This window comes from Schistocerca serialis, chromosome 8, assembly GCF_023864345.2.
Source record: "Schistocerca serialis cubense isolate TAMUIC-IGC-003099 chromosome 8, iqSchSeri2.2, whole genome shotgun sequence".
Taxonomy (NCBI): domain Eukaryota; kingdom Metazoa; phylum Arthropoda; class Insecta; order Orthoptera; family Acrididae; genus Schistocerca; species Schistocerca serialis.
In genome coordinates, this window is record NC_064645.1 from 551400768 (window position 1) to 551418532 (window position 17765).

The 17765-nt window shown below is 41.6% G+C and overlaps 1 protein-coding gene across 3 annotated transcripts in view; it reads left to right on the forward strand.

Moving 5' to 3' along the window:
• LOC126416337 (UDP-GalNAc:beta-1,3-N-acetylgalactosaminyltransferase 2-like) overlaps positions 1-17765 on the forward strand; it is a 154614-nt gene that overhangs the window by 92656 nt on the left and 44193 nt on the right. The gene's annotated exons all lie outside the window — the stretch shown is intronic.

The window sequence follows — 17765 nt, forward strand, 5'->3', positions numbered from 1 at the left end:
CCGAGCATCTCTGGGATGTTAGCTTGCAATTGGGGGCTCATCCGGGATAGGAATTTGGGAAGTGTTAATTGAGGGATAAGAATCTTGCAAAGTGTTGGAACAGGATTGGATTTTGGAAAGTGTTAGTTGCTGAATATGAACTCTGGAAAGTTTTAGAATTGGATATGAATTCTGCAAAGTGTTTCCAAAAGTATTATCTGAACATTGATAGGCAGGACCTCTCGCAAAAGTTAAATGTGAGATCATTGCAGGACTGAATATTAGGTTTCTTTAATAGTTGTGAAATTACAATTGTAATTCTCACAGTTAACGACATTCTGTGGTCTAGGCCCCAAGGCTGTGGCAATTTAGGCATTTCGCATGGGGGCTCTGAACTACAAATTTTGCAACAGTTGTGTGCACCGAGTTTTAGCAGTGGTTAGCAGTGATAAAAAAAAAGTAACGCGGAAGAAGAGGCGACATCGAAAGTGCATGGTTCCAGCCATCAGCGGCAGTTACAGTACCACAGCAGAGGCTACAAGATCTTCAGCATCGGCTTCAACTGCAACATTGGCAGCACTACCATGGCAGAAAGATCCAGCATGACAAAGCTAAGTACCTGCGCTGATAGTGAGGTTATGTATGATTCTGTAGTTCAATTGCCAATAATAGACATCGCTAATATTAAGCTGTCAGCCAGCTTGTGTGGGGTCCAAAAATACTAGCGAGCCACTTAGTCCAGAGTTGGAGTAGGAGAGTGTGATTGGCTGTGAATTTAGTAGGACAAATAGTCCGAAATCAGGCAAGAGAGATGAATTTGGGGGAGACATGATGTCGCAATTAATGCAAGTGGTAAGAGAATTGGGATCAAAAATTGATTCTGTTAAAACCAAGATCGGTGACGTAAATTTAAAAATTGATTCAGTTCAATCCAAATAGCATTGGTTGTGAAAGACGAAGTAGGTAAAATTACTAATGGGATCGAGGAATTGATAGACAGAAAAGTAAAATCGATTCGGTATGAAATGGGCAAAATTTCTGATGAAGTTGGGATACTTGACTCTAAGATGGAACAAGCAGAGAAAAATTTCAGTGATAAGGTGGAGAAGTTGCAGGCAGATCTGGGAGGCAATGTAAGAAATTGTATGAGTAGGCAAGATGCTCTAATGGCTGAGACGACAGAGGCTATTAGCTACTTATCCATTCAAATAAGTAAAGGGGAGAAAGACGTAGATAAAATAAAGGAACAAGTAGAATCTGGCATTAAAATTGAAAATGGTGAAGTTAAAAAGCAAATCAATGAAATAAAAAGCGAATTGAATTTTTTAGCTGCACATCAAACCTCTACAGTGATCAGTGTTCTGTGGATGAACTCAGGAATGGTCAAATGTTTTGGAGACGACGGGAAATATCACCCAGTAAATTTTCTAGCAGCATGTAGCATGCAGGACGAGGCGAAAATAAAATTCGTGAAAAGACATTTGGAAGGTGAGCGGCAATCATGGGCAAATATACACAGTGTTACATTCACTACATACGAAATATTTGAAAGCAGTTTCCTGAACAAGTTCTGGAGTGAAGCAAAGCAAACGTGACTCCAAAATGTGTTTCTGAATGGGCCAACATGTAAATACGGGAACGGGTCGATGTGAGAATTTTGTAAATGTGAACTTGTGAGATTAATGTATGTGAAACATCCATTGGGAGTGTTTACTGAAATTATGACATTGAAAAGGCTTTTACTGGAAAATTTGCAGTGGGATCTAGTGCAGTCCTAGCAACTCAATAGACAAATTTTTGGGCTTTGTAAAAAAATTAGACCGCGCTTTTAAATTGAAATAGCAAAGTAAGCAGACAAATAGTTTTCAGAGTGGAAATCATAACTACTATGAAAGACATCTGGGAAGTTATCAACGGAATGCAAACAGCAGTTTTGATAAGGGAAACGGAAACAGAAACACTTCAAATGATAAATTTCAAACGGGTAATGGGAAAGGATACTTTCGTGACAGGGACCGACACCAAGAACGTAGATTTGAGGGACCGGCTTCTGGTATAATGAACCTGTGTAATGGAAGATCAGAAAACTAAGTTTTGCCGCATTTCAGGTCCGAGGATGGTAAAATAAACTGGCGATGGATGGGACGCAAGTAAACAGAAATCTGATAGATGTCAATAAATCAGCAGAAAGGTGACAGAATTTTGAAATGAAATTACTAAGGGATGAGAATCAAATAGGTAAATTTTCAAATCAGATTGTACATAAAAGGTATAATCCTAAGATAATGAAGGATAACGATAAAGGCGATTACGACTATTTAGGGCTAAATGATTTGTTTTATGAATGTGAGACAAAAGAGTGTGTGAATGTTAATAAAATGAAAGATTCTATGTGCCAAGAGGGGGCTGAAGTGGAGCTGAATTTGGTGGAGTTAGATGGTATAGAAAATTCTAAAGAGGTACTAACCAGCGGTAATGATTATAGTGATGAAGGTGATGATATTTCAGGTGATGTTGTCAACGCAAAAGTTGTTAAGGAGGTCAATAAGGGCAGCATAGCATTGGTCTCATCAGCTGTTGATGAATTTGCGTATCGACAGATATTGGTGAATTATTTTTGGAGAAAGGTAATAATGATGTTTTATGTGCTGCAGTTAATGAAAGCTGCTCGTATTGATACTTCAGAGAAAGAGATCTGTGCGTATCTCTCTACTAATGGAGGTGAAGCTGAAATTCTGGATGGATCTGTGTATCTTGAATGTTTGTCTGAGAATAAATGTGGATCTGAATTTGATGTGCAATCTGCACTTAATGTGATGCAGGAATGTGTAGGAGAGGAAAAGGTATTATGCTTGGGTTTAAATCAAAACACAGTGATGTAATGGCAGAGGATAGTGAAACTGTGAACGGTTCTTGTATTGATGATTTGTCGACGGGGGTGAATGAGGTTTTATGTAGCGAGTTGTATGATGTATCACCGGCTGTTGAAAGTTATGTTTGTGAAGGTGTTTGTAATGACGTGGAAGTAAAAAGTAATGCTTTATTTCATTATAGTGATGTCGTAGCTACTAATGTCAATAATTTTAAGGGAGAATATTGTGAGTTTGATTCTAATATAGAAAGTGATATTTGGACAGAATGGTATCGTAAGGAGGAATGTGATTTTATTGTAACTGATGGCGATGGTACGGTAGAATATTATGATCTTTATTGCCCCATTTCTGGACTCGAGAAGTTTAAGATAGCGAGATGTCTAGAAGGGAGAAAAAATAAAATTGGAGTGAAAGAAGCATTTAATCAATTATTTTGGGACGAGTACGAAATTGAGGGGTGGATCGAACAGGATATGTGGACTCTAGAGATGGAAGAGAAGGGACGAGACATAGAGAATGATTTATTGAGGGAACAGTGTTTAGAGCGAAAAGAAATGATTAATGTACAGTCTCTCATTGAAATTAAAGTAGATGACGAGAAAGTAGACACACTGTTCAATCCTGGAAGTAATGTGTCAGCAGTGTCGGAATGTTTTATACATAGGTTAAAGAATAAGAAATTAGTATTACTACCTGTAAACAGTGTAAAAATTAAAATGGCAGTTGGTGGTTTAAGTAAGCCAATAAGGCAAGAAGTGCTCTTGGAATTCAAGTGCGAGGAGAATCATTTTAGTGTAGGATGCTTTGTAGTGAATGAACTTGTAAAAGATGTGGTGCTGGGAACAGATTTCTTATGTAAATCTAAACCTTTGCTTCGCTGTATGAGAAGTTGCTTGAATTTTGAAATTGAGGGTGTAAAAAGAAAAGTAAAATTTAAGAATCTTTTGACTGGGGACAACCAGATTGCACACACCATAATTACGCATGGTTGGAATGAAGAGAACAGTATGTGTGGCAAGATAAAGGAAACGGTAGAAGCAGTCAAGGGTATATTGGAAGTAGAGAAAAAGGAGTTATGTGAATTGTTGTGCTGTTATGAGGACATATTTTCTGATCATCCTGGTAAAGTAACAGACTTTGAATACTCCATTAAACTGAAGCCACGCAAGCCGACTAAGTGCAAGCCTTATATAATTCCTATTGCTGATCGGGAAGCCGTCAAGGCCAGGTTAATGCAGATACTATAATGGGATATTATAGAGCAGTGTAGGAGCGATTATTGTAATCTCATTGTAACTGTAAAGAAAGAAGACAAATTGGTTATAATCGTGTTAGATGCACGTAAGATAAATAAGGTAATTGTGAGAGAATTTGACCAGCTTGGTAATATGGAGGAACCGCTGTAACAGTGTCAGCAACATAAAATTGATATCTAGTATTGACTTTACCTCAGGATTTTGGCAAATCCCACACACTCTGACTTTACACAGCTTTCTTATTCGAAGGACGAAGCTACCGGTTTAAGGTTGTACCGTTCGGCCTCACAATTTCAGAGGCAGTATTTGTGAGAGTGCTAAGCCATGTCTTAGTGGTAAGCTTGATGAGTAAGTTGGTGATCTATGTGGACAACATTTTAATAGCAACGGAGTCCTGGTACGAAGACTGTAAATTACTGGAGGAAGTGCTTGTGGCCTTAAGATGAGGTGGGATGACGTTAAAGATTGCCAAATGCGAAATTCAGTTTCTAGGACGCACTCTTACATCTGAGGGAATGTTACCAAGTATGGAGTAACTAAAATAGATCACAGATTGTAAAAGGCCAACCAACAGAAAGCAATTAAAATCGTACCTCGGATTATGTGGGTTTTATCAAAAATCCTTGGTGAATGGAGGAATGAATGAATAACCCAAATTTATGTAAATTATTAAAGAAAAACACATCCTGGAAATGGGCTGAGGTATGTGAAAAGGAATTTCAATACATAAAGGATAAATTGTGTGCTAACAAGATGCTCTATTATCCTGACATGACCCTTCCGTTCTGTTTGTCATCAGACAGCTCAGATTATGGGATAGGCTGTGAAATCTTCCAAGAAAAACAAATCAATGGGACGATAGAACACTAGAGTGTGGCTTTCGCCAGCCACATACTTAACAAGCACGAACGCAGATACAGTGTATCAGAGAAGGAGCTGCTTGCAATCGTGTATGGATTCAAAAATTTCCATATGTATTTGGAATGTGTAGAGGTAACAGTGCTATCTGACCGTAAGGACCTTAGCTTTCTGCAACACTATAGAATATTAAATGACCGTTTGATGTGCTGGGCAATATTCGTGCAGCAATTTAGTTACCAGATACGCTACATTAAAGGGACATATAATTGTATTGTCAATGCTCTGGTGCGGCTACCCGTTGGAGAGGAAGACCATGATGGGGAGGAGACAAAGAACTAATTTCAGCTGCTGTACATGAAAGGAGTACTGGCGGAAAAGGAAATTCTTGTGGTCTGCAGGGATATGCAGAGAGTGCAAAGTGATGACCCTGAACTGAAGATGATCAAAATCAACTTTGACAGCAAGGGTTGTGAAAAAATACCCCGCTGTTTCAAGATCCACAAGGTTGTGCTGTTTCGCAGAAAAGATGAGAAGACTATGCTTCCCAGACAAACATGTGGAACAGCTGATAGATTACATCCATGTAAGTCACGGTCATTATGGGGCCCAGAAGTGCACGGAACTTAGAGAGCAGTACATCCACATTAATAACCTCGCCAGATGGATACATGCGTGGCTGGCTGCCTGTGATCAATGTCAGTGAGTAAAGTATTTTGCAGCCTGTGATCAATGTCAGCGAGTAAAATATTGCACTACAACTCAACAAGGGTAATGCAGAGTATAATATCGACCAAGTTAGGAGAGTTACTGGTGGTTGACAATTTTGGCCCACTGTCCACACAATGTGGTGGTATGAAGTACATATTTGTTGTTGTGGACCTCTTTTCAAAATTTATTAAACTTTATTTGATACAGAAAGCTAACAGCAAGATGCTGATAGCCAAATTAGAAAAGGATGTCTTTAAAAACATAATCAAACCAGAAAGGTTGTTATCTGACAACGGATCTCAGTTTACATCTAACGTTTGGAACAAATTTATGAATGACCATGGTATGAAAAACATTAAAATATCTATGTACCACCCAGCGAGTAACCCTTGCGAGCGTTATATGCGAAAAGTTGGATGACTACGTCAGACTTCTGCAAGTGATAGACACTCAAAGTGGGTGGAATATGTATGTTTATTTGAGGACATTCTAAACAGTGTGAAAAGTAACATAACTCAATATTCGCTCTTGGAGGTGATGACAGGAGTCAAACAGAAATTTCTATTAACGGAGACTGTGGAGTTCCCGCAGTGCCAAGCTGAGTCAGCCTCTGAGAGGGAGCAGGCGATAAAATCCTGTATGGAGAAGCTGGCAGCGGAAAGGAAGAAATGGCATGATTGGTGGTACAAACCAATTAAATGCAAAGTAGGAGGCAAAGTCCTAGTACGTACGAAAGAAAAGTCCAGCGAAGTGGGTGGAGAAATAGAAAAATTGTTTGAGCTGTACTATGGGCCATTTGTAGTGGCAGAATGTTCGCACCCTAATGCCTACCAACTCAAAACCCTGTTCCAGGAAAAAGAAATGTGACAAAATTGAGGCTGTACATTGAGAAGGGGAAAGTAGTTTAAGAAATAAGTGTATCTGTGTTTAGATTATAAGATTACTTGGAGGGGTAATTTGCAATGTTTTATTTCATGATTTATTGTAGCTTGTTTGTTGTTTAGTCACATAAGGATTTTTTTTTTTTTTTTTTTTTTTTTTTTTTTTTTTTTTTTTTTTTTTTTTTTTTTTTTTCCTGCACAAGGTCTGTGCAATTATAAAGAGATAGTTTAGATGCACATTTGGGTGCAAGGAGGTCAGGAAACTTGATTATTTGGTGAACGGTATAAAGTCAAAAATCAGTGCACAGTATGCATATAAATTAGATTTTTGGGGGGTATATAAGGGATTTATATATGTGTATGTATGTGTTAGGCTTAAGTTTTTGGATGGTTTTATGTTTGTTGTAATTTCCAAATTATAGGTTATGGTCACACAAATTTGGGCGCATGGAGGTTGGGGAAATTTGGAAAATGAAAATTAATAATGCTTACCTAGGAAGACAGATTTATGTTTATCTACTTATCTGAGAATATTTTGGGGGAATAATTTATTGTTGTATGGAGTAACAATTTGTGTACGCAACTTCACTGCATGGAATTAAACAAGGGGTGAGATTTGTTCATATTTGTTGTTAGTTTTGAGTCGAAGGGAGTTATTTAATTTAAAAGAAAATATTAATTTGTCAATGAAGTTGATTGAGAATCAGTCACGAGATGCATGTCTCTAGTGGGACTTGAATAACATCAGAATCATTGAAGAATTTATGAGCATCTTACAAACGCTGTAAATCAATTGTTTATGGTGTAGTTTAGATCTATTTGTATCAATTCCAGCACGGGAAGAGTTCAGTGCAAATCCTGGGTGGTTTCAGAAAGCGTTTGTTTTGTGGTATCTACAACCAAATCGAATTTCAACAGATTTGTTCCCATAAAATGATGGTGATGGAATGCAGAGCCACACAGAATTTTGGTGGGGTTCTTGGCTCTGACTCTGTGGAGTGCTGCTGGAGACTTCATTGTGATGAAAAAGTTCTGTGAAAGTGAGTGCAGTGGCAATGATGTTTCTGCGACATTTCATTAGACTGTCGATTTTGGTAAATGTATAGTTTTATTTGGCATTTAATTAATATCCCACAATTCATAATTTATATTAGATATAAGTTTCTTTAAGTTTAAAGCATGCTGCGTGAACACCACTACAAATAATTACACTATTGATCCGGCACTTAGATTTATGTTATTGTATTATGAATTTGTGTTTTGTAAATTTGGGTGCTACTTCATAACATATATGGCACGCCAACATGTTATGAAGTGGAGGTGTGTGAGTTAATGAGCATTTCGCTCTCGTTTAAGTATGTGGCCGAAAGAGAGAACCTTCCAGGAATTGTGAAATGAATCCTGTCATCCAGAACCGTGTGCCACGAAGAGCACAGATTCGCCACAAGATGGGGAAATTCACAGGCATCTGTTGTGCTGAATGAATCCAGGCTGGTCAGGCCTAAGCGCTGTAGTGTGCAAGTGAGACAGACGAGAACCTGCGCTAAAGGGAAACCCCGTAGGAGCTGTTTGTGCCCAGTGTGGTGTAACAGTGTTTAATATGGTGGACCTAAGATCGGCCATAAAGGGAAACATTCATGAAAACTACTTAATTCTGTAGTAATTCAGGGAATGAAGCCACAGTAATTTTTATCTACTATTTTTCTTAAATTTTCATGGTGATCCCAATAAAACTTAAATATTGATCATATTTATAATAGTTTAGGATTTACTGTTAAAGTGAAATTAACAAGTTTTGTAACAAAGACCTAAATTCTAAAATCTGAACACTTTTATCAATCTTAACGATCGACGTTTCACATAAAAATGCATCCTTAAAATGAAAAATGTTGCAAATATCAACTCTGTAACTTTATTTGTATAAAAGATATAGTAAATTTAAATTACAGTATTTTCAGTTAAGCATCAGATCATCATTTCCTCCACACATAACCCACTGAACAATGACAGCATGACACCTTATTGAACCATTAGGTAATACAGGGTGTATACGACCTGGGACAACCGGGAGATCCAGGAAAAAAGCGGAAATTTTTTCATCTGGGAGAAAAACAGGAATAACCCGGGCATTTTTTAGAATTCTGGGAAATTTTCATTGTTTTAGTTTTCTGTTAAAATTTTGCAATTTTGACTGGTAAGAACTAATACTCTAACAAAGGATATTACTGTATCCCACTACTGCAGAATAATACTTTAACAATAAAACATAAACGAGAGAAAAAATCGAAAATAACTTAATTTGCAAATGAAATGCGCCATATACAATAATGACACACAGTGCTCATGCAATCGTCTGCCAACAGCAAAATGTGTCAAAGGCTTTAGGAAAACTATGCAATGTTTCATAACAACAAATTGCCTCTGATGAGCGTGAAAGCAGAACTGTTTACATTAGATTCGTTTTAGCAGTTACGAATGGGCTCATGTGCATGCGTAGTTGAGTCACGTTTGAGTAGTAGATTCTCCCACTTCTGGCTACAAGAATGTGGCTGTTGGCTGTGCAACAAGCAGCTAGATGCTACCAGGAAAATGGGGCGCCAAATTCATATTCTGGAGGGAAAAGAAATGTGTTTCATAAAGCACCTAGCATCCAGCGCACGTTGGTCTATCAGTTATTCGTATGATTTTGAGATGCATCCCTGTTGGTTTTTGAACATTTTTGAACACATTTTAAGTTGATTTTTGAATGTGTGCATAGTGTACGTGATGTCTCTGACAGGAGAATCCTCATCGCATCTAAAAATAAACTTCTGCAGACAAAAGGGGACGGGGCTATATGAGCTGAGCGACTGCCAATCGCTGTCTGATTATGTGATTGATGTCCATCCCTGGTAGCTGAGTGGTCAGCATGACAGAATTTCAGTTCTAAGACCCCAGGTTTGATTCCCAGCTGGGTCGGAGATTTTCTCCGCTCAGGGACTGGGTGTTGTGTTGTCCTAATCATCATCATTTAGTCCCCATCGACGCGCAAGTCGCCGAACTGGTGTCAAATTGAAAGACTTGCGCCCGGCGAACGGTCTACCCAACGGGAGGCCCTAGTCACGCGACATTTCCATTTATGGGGTTGCGAATGATCAGTGTTGTTATAATTACTAGCGAAATCCATAGATTCAGACTACCAGACTGGAAATAAATGACTAACAGGAATAACAGGTGAGAAAGATGACGTATCGTCTTCTCGGTGTACCCAGGAAAATGAAATTTTGACAGAAAATTTTTGGCCAGATCGCTACACTAGTAAGGACCAGTTGAACAGTCCCCGGCTAGCAGTCGCTTAAGTTCTGTTCTGGAAGTAACATGGAAAACGTGTTGTACAAACACATAATAACGCCTAATCGGAGAATAATTGTGGGATAACTAAACCTATGATTCCGGCAGGGTTAGTGAAGTTAATCGGCGAACAAATTGTGACAATGGCAGGAATAGCCACGGAGTTTGTGATGATTGTTTGTTAGAAAGAGGAAGGAGAAGAAACGGGGACATCACACAAATTATGGAACAATAAGATGATTCCAAATTTATGCGTGAGAAACTGATGCCTATGAATGAAATGTGAAATTAATTCCTAACATAAAGCAGTTTGCTTGTAGTAGGCATAATAGGCATTTGATATCGGTACTTTGTGAATTATATTCTGTCGTGTTATAAAAATGACCATTTTTGCCAAAACAGTCTCATTTATTTAGTGTGTGCTACAAAATTGCTGCAATATAAGAAAGGCCTATTTTGTTTTATCTAGCCGACCGTGATAAAATAGATGTAATCAGATTGAGAAACCTCACCAGTCTTGGGTATTATTTGTATTAACAGCTTACGCAGTATTAGATAATGACATTTCGATTTTTTATGTAGCAAAACGTTTGATGAACTTTGATGAGGTAATAGATTCTTTCGCAATAAGGAAAGCACACCATGTAAAGCTGCAGCAAGATTAGAGAGAAAAAATGCTAGGAACTAAGGATTGAAGAAATGTGTACTTTCTTGCTTGTCTCTTGCCTTTACTGGTTTTATGTATCCTACATTTAATTTTATGTCACTCAAAACATCAAGTTATTAGCTAATAGGCAATAAAGAGTGCAAATTTTCTGAAGAGTTCTTGTTCTCCCGATTAGAAATAATCCGTTCTGCTATTAATTGTGAGATTTTTTTTTAAAGAGGGCAGGCTGTCAAACCGGCTGTCTGGGAGCAGGAGAGGAACCATAGGACATTTCAATTTCCACTGTCCTGAATATAGTTTCACGGCATCCATTACAAAATATACACGTTTCAATTCCACAGAGCAAAATACAGTGACGTGCGATAGAAGAATGCTATATGAAGAGGCGTGGCACTGCACTTTAGCACACTTAAGACCAAATAACGTGTCTTACATTTCCTCAAACACGTATCTTTCATGTTTCAGACTTTTCAGAAAGATGCGCCCTATAAGATGAACATATTTTTGAAAATTCGAGTCTTTTTAGTATTGACGCGGTAAGCATATATCGTAGAACCAGGTCTGATGCGCAGAGCAGTCTGCATTACAGTGGGTAATCTCCATGTGACCCGTGTTTATTCAAAGCTGTTTTTATTCCAACGAATAACACATACAAGAGATACAGGTAAATAGGTGTACTATTCCACGCCGTACCTCCACCAGAGTGAAGGCTTACAAGGGCGTAACACCTCAATGTATAAAGATAGAAAATAAACATAACTTAAATAACAAAACAAAACACAGAAACAAGAAGAGAAGGAATAAAGACAGGTTATTACTCCTGTGATAGACCCCAGGAGTCAGGGTAGAAGAGAACCAGTGCTCTATCCAACACCAGCCCTGGGCATCGGGGGATGACCCGTCATATGCTCGAAGATCTTGTACGAGGCGCATCACGATGTCAGCACCCTTGATGAAATGATGGCGAATTCCCACACCTTGAAGTCCAGCTTCAAGAGGTCACGCGCGGATTGTGGGGACCAGGTTCCCCTCCAGTTCAAGGTGGCCGAGGAGTAGACAACACTCTGGGCGCCGGGACGAAGGTCGAGGACAGCACGCCTGATGGACGGCGTTTTGTATTTCGCCACCTTCTGCTGGTGACACCAGTCAAGCCGGAAGTGGTCTCTGACTATCTGGGCATCGATGATGTAGGCCTGGCCGTCTTTGACCGCGATGATGTCAGGGTTGTGGATGCCTTCTGATGTTCGAAGGTGGGGTTCCACTGAGACATCGAAGCTCCTTTGAGCGAGTCCACGCGCGAGGTACTTCACAACAGCGTTGTGACATTTCACGTGGGACCCGTGCGTTTGTCCACAAGCCTGGATGAAGTGGTTCACGGTCTCGACAGCCCTGGAGCCTGTGCAGTCTCGCTTGTCAGCCGTGCGCCCGCGACTTTGACACGCCTTGGAGGGCAAGGTGTTGATGTGGGTGCGGATGGCGTTAATGAAGTCACGCCCAGATAGAAGACGACTGGTGTAGGTGACCCACTGGTGCTGCCCCCGGGTGGTGGCAGACTCCGATAGGGCCACACTGTCGAAGGCGACGTGCAGGCGAGCTGCCCACATGTCCCCGACCTGCTCCGACATCATGAGGACGTGGCCTTCCCACGTTAAGTGCCGCTTGAGTGCCGCGACCTTGCGTTGTACACGGCGCAGGCCCGCAACGTACACAGCTGGACCCATCTTCTGCAGTGTCAGGAGGCGGCCCCGCCATAGAATAGGGCCCATCCAACAGCAGATGGAATGCCGAGGCCCTCATGGGCTACAGGAGAGTAGAAGTAGCCCAAGGGTGTGTGTGCTGGGAGGCAGAACCATCTTCTGACAGCTGTGCGCACTGCGGTGTCCGTGGTGTTCAGGGCACCGATCTGAGTGTGGCTGAGGGCCAGCCCATGATACAGGCCTGGCAGCAGCACATGCACGAGGGCATAGAGGCACTGTTGCGGCTTCAGAGGAATCCGGGTGATGACGTCCAGCTGCTGCTGCAGATGGTGGCGAGGATGGGACAGGCACCAACTGGAAGAGGAGAACTGCAGCCCCAGGTATTGGAAGGTTTCACCCACGCATAGGGCCAGCATGGTGGTGTCGCCAGCTGTGAAGGTGACGGTGTCGTCCACCTTCACCTTCTTCTCGCGGCCCGAAGCCACTAAGGCGAGGGTGAAACACTTCTGAGCATTGATGTGCAGCCCCAGATGGGCGAGGGCAGCTGTGGCTGCGTCGATGAGGGACTGCAGTCCTCTCTTCGTTGATGCAAACAGCAGGACGTCGTTAGCAAAGGCCGCAGCATTGATCTTGCGACCTAAAATCCGGGAAGGCAAGGTGTTAAGCATCATGTTCAAGGCCATATTAAAGAGTAGGGGAGAGAGCGGGTCCCCTTGACGGACACCCCTTGATGGCTACACGGCCATGCCCACGCCGCCGCTGCCCGCTATCACAGTCGTGCTGCCCCCGTAGCAGCTCTCGACGTAGTCGGCAAATTCAGTCGGAAGACCATGCGCTTTCAGCACAGGTTGAAGAGCAGCATGGTTGAGCGAATCGAATGCCTTGGACACGTCGAGAGATGCAACAAAGATAGACCGGCAGGAGCGGACTGCGTCGACTAGGGCCTGGTCGAGGATGAACGTGTTTTCCAGCACCCCAGCCCGAGGGATGAAAGCCCGCTGACATTCGTCCACAGCACACAGACGAATCAGGCGCGAGGCCAGGACCTTGTGAAAGGTCCTCGCCAGCACCGAGCATATGGTGATGGGGCAAAAGTCAGTGGGGGATGCTGGTGCAGCCGTTTTGGGAAGTAAGGTGGTCTGGGCTTGGAGGAGGGAGGGAGGGAGTGCTTGCGCAAGGAGGAGGAAATTCAGGAGCTTCAGCATCACGTCACGTGGCAGGTGGCGCAGCTCGACTGGAGTAAGGCCGTCCGGACACAGCGCAGAACCCCTGGGTGGCAGAGAAGCAGTGACCTCTTCTATTGTGATCGGCCGCCATAGGCAGTCTTAAGTCCACGGGCTGCGAGTGCGGCAGGAAGCGGTCACTGATGGCACCAGCGGTGGACTGCGGCTGCTGCTGGGAGAGGTCGGCCCAGAAGTCCTACAGACCGGGGATGTCCGGTGGCGGCTGCAACAGGGTGCCATCGAGGAGGCCCCGCACGCACCGTGCGCGGGATCTCCGGAAGGCCTCCTGTGTCCATGCAAACTCCCACCAGTGCCGCCCCCTCCGGCACTCAGGTGGCTGCTGCCGCTTAGGTGGCGAGCGCGGCGTCGACCTGTGAATTCTCCCCCCCTTGGAGCCAACGGTGGCGAAGGCATCAGGGAGCATGCCCAGAATGTCCCGCTAGATGCTCCCAGATAGTCACATCGACATCGGCATCTGGCGGCGGTGTCCCTGGCGGTGTCCTCTCCCCGTCTGGTGGCGGCAATCCCGGCAGCCCCAGGCTGGACGCCAGCTCCTCCACGTCCCTCTCCCGCAGGCTGGCCAGAAACTCCTGCACACGCTGGCTGTGCGCAGGTTATTGCCTCTGGCACTTGATGGAGTCGAGCGACCTGTCGGGAAAGAGTCGGAGGAGCTCCTGATTGGTGAAGAAGGACCGGCAGTCCCTCCGAAGGGAAGGCTGCACCTCCGCCCAGGCAAGCGAGAGGACCTCCTCCTCGGACCACCTCGCATCTTTAGGTCCGTCACGATGTCCGCGTTGGCTGCCACCTGGTGTTGTTGGCGGCGATGGACCCCCAGGCCGGACTTGATGGTGAAGGCGCGGGAACAGTCAGGGAATTCGTGTGCTGCATCTTGTTCAGGAACCTCAGCTGGGTGGCTAGTGATTTTGCTGTTTCCCCTTCGTTTACTCTCACTTCAAATGAAAACAAAACGGATGTCTGTGGCCAGGAGCTATCAAGTGAATTAAAATACATTCACATAATTACGGAAGGCTAACATATGTTTTTAGTTTCAGATTTTATTTTATTTCCACCTCTCTGTCAGTCAAGCATTAATTGCCTTGCAGAACAATGAATTATTTTTGTCTGTTTGCTACAGAAATTTGACTTTTATTAACCTTTTCCGCAGAGGCAGTCAATGTATTTGTAACGAAATATTTAATTCCACAGTACTGGTTAGTTTCAACTGTTCGCTACATTTCAAGTGCACATTTTCATCTTCTAGCATGTATGGCATTATGCCATAATAAAGAACCAAACATGATATAGTACAGTACTGGTGTTCCAAGAAAATGTACATCCCGAAAACCAGACTGAAAAGGTTAATATCAGGTCGAGGTCTACTTCATTGGGAGTCTGAGCATACAAATGTGCACTTTAAGTTTACACTTTAAATGTGCCCAATTTAGTATGGTTCACGAAATTCCAATGCTCTTGGAGTATCCTCTAATGTCTTGTTTCTTTTATGACATAATGTATGATCTTTCATTGTTTTACACTATGTACATATGGGCTGCATCGTGGCAGTTGCGCAAGCGCGGTGTCGCCTGTTATCTGCTCTCTCTGGCAACTGCTGAAACAAACCTATTTCTAACAGGTTGCAGGAAAATATTGTGAATGATGGTTTGAAAAGTGATACTTTCAAAGTAAATATCCATTTACGTAAGTTGAACTATGTGCGAGAATGTACCATGAACTTCTTAAATCACAGAACATTTGACTCTTATTTAAAAATCACCTCTTTGATGACGACCCATTTAGAAGAATTTCTAACCCTGAAGATCAGACATTTATGTCATTATTAGAAATTTTACTGGCACGTTTGTGTGATATATCTTAAAGTGTAACACGCACAATAAAGATCAACATTACATGCAAAAGCTTAGCTTCTCTTACAGCCTGTTAACCTTAGAGACCAATATTATATGTGAAAGCTTTGCTTTCTTGTAGCAACACTACGTATATTAATGTAAACTATTAACTTACCCTGTTTGTGTGTTCATGCTACTTAACAGTGATGTTGCTGTTGGCTGACTACATTACGTGTCCTATGCTCTGAATATTCGCTGTCATTGGCTGGCGAGATCTCATGACATGAGGTTTGACTGGCTTACAAAAGTGCATCGCAATCTCGATTTTAATGATTCGGAAAGTAACATGCAGTGTTTGGTTTCAATTCCAATGTATACTTTCGTAATATGAAAATACACAGTGTACATGTTTCTGCACATCAAAGATATTCCCAAAACATGTCTTTTTCCCTGAGTTTTGATTTCTAAAGTGCCGGGAAATTCTACGCTCTTGTATACAACCATAACCATTCAAAGGATTGATAAGTTTTGCAGTTCTGAGGGAAAATATACTGTCACTTAACATGGAAGAAGTGTGTTTTCACCCTGGAGAAAGTGTATTTTTGACCGTGAAATCTGGGAAAAATCCGGGAATGTTTTTTCCTTGTCCACATATGCACCCTGTAATAGAATATTTGTTATAAACTTAGTGCATAATAGTTACTTTTGTACTTTATTTATTTATCAGAAAGCACTTTGTTGCAAGGCTACTGGCTGTGACATTCAAAGTTAAGAAGGAAATTGTATTGGTTTTATGTAAAAGAATTTAACGTTTATTATGTAATGGATATTATTGTTACTTTATTTAGATCATGATAGTGGTCAAGCTTTGATTATTCAAATATTTTAAAATGTAAAATAATGTAGAATAAGCTGTAGCCAATCAGGTGGATGGCTTCAGGGAACAGAACTGTGCTAGTCAGTTGAGCGACGATGTTCAGTATGCAGGAAACACGGCCAGAGATGGGCAGAGGAACAGTGCTGGTGGAGATGCAAAAGCGAACGATCGGTCTTTAGATAGCTAGGGAATGAAACAACTTAGAAAATTTTGCTTTGTGTGGTATCACGTGAATTAGTCTCTGAGTGGTGAGCAGCCGCACGCCTGGTGTGAATTCTAACTTCTTGCATAGATAACGAGGTGGAGTATTGGACTTGTATTCCGCAATGAGACTGAATGATCGAACTGTGTCGAATGAGTATGTGCTAGAGTGTAACAGTAACTATAAAAACGACCACTTTTGCTATTAGTTTGCTTTCTGAATAAACATTACTCTAACCAAATCACACCTGTGTGGCCTACATCATTTATGGATCATTAATTTAGTTACTGTTATTATATGTTATATTAACTTTGCATGTTTCATATATTTTCGCAAAACTTGCCATCAGCCTGACAGTTTAAATAAAGGGTCACAAATGTCTAATTTAGGGCATTTAATGTGACATATACAGTTCAACCCCTAGACGAGTTTGAGCCTAGACATTTTTTCGCATGTGAGCCCAAATATCTTTGGGATGTTTGCTCACAGTAGCCAGTGGGATGACACCTTCAAGTAACTAAATAAAGGTGAGAAAAGAGAGGATGAATTTCTAGCACTGAAATTAAAACCATTCTCTTCTTTGCTGTTGTCATAAATATTTTACTGTTTTTTCTTAATGTGTTATTTATTATGAGGTTGTGATTAGGGTGGAACCTAATAGCACTGCTTAAATTAAATTACTAATCTCGGTTGTTAAAATATTAGCCAGTTTTGTATGAATGTGTTACAGTTTCGGAGGTTGTGGATACTGTTGTCAGAATGTGACAGTGTTCCTTGGTCTCTTGTTTCATAACATGTATCTTTGCTGCTCTCTCATTGCCTGTATAGAACCGCCAGCTGACACACCCTCTTTCTTTCTCTTCATATATCACTGTGAATGCTTACAATATTGCAGCACCAAATTGGGGAAAGACTAAAATGTGCAGCTTGTGGCTATTTTAATAAAAGCACAGGTCATGACTTGTTTTGTTATAGTTTAACTCGTTGGGAAGCTGAAGATTCCTAACAGGAACTTATGCAGAATTCATGTAGCAGTTTTTATACACGCATGTCTTGTGACAGATTTGTTAATACTGGTTCAAGTAGAAGTGTATGTTAGATCCACATTACATGCCACATTATAATGTGGGATATTTGGCACCTTGCGTAATATTTACTGGTTTGTTCTGTAAACCACTTATTGAGACATTGCAGAAGTGGTGCTGTGAAAATTGTGCACACTACCCTCTCTTATGGTACTCTCAATCTGTTCTTTAATGCCTTGCATATTGTTTGTTCAACTAACTTCTTTAATTGTATAGCGAAGATGCTGAGTTACACACACACACACACACACACACACACACACACACACACACACACAC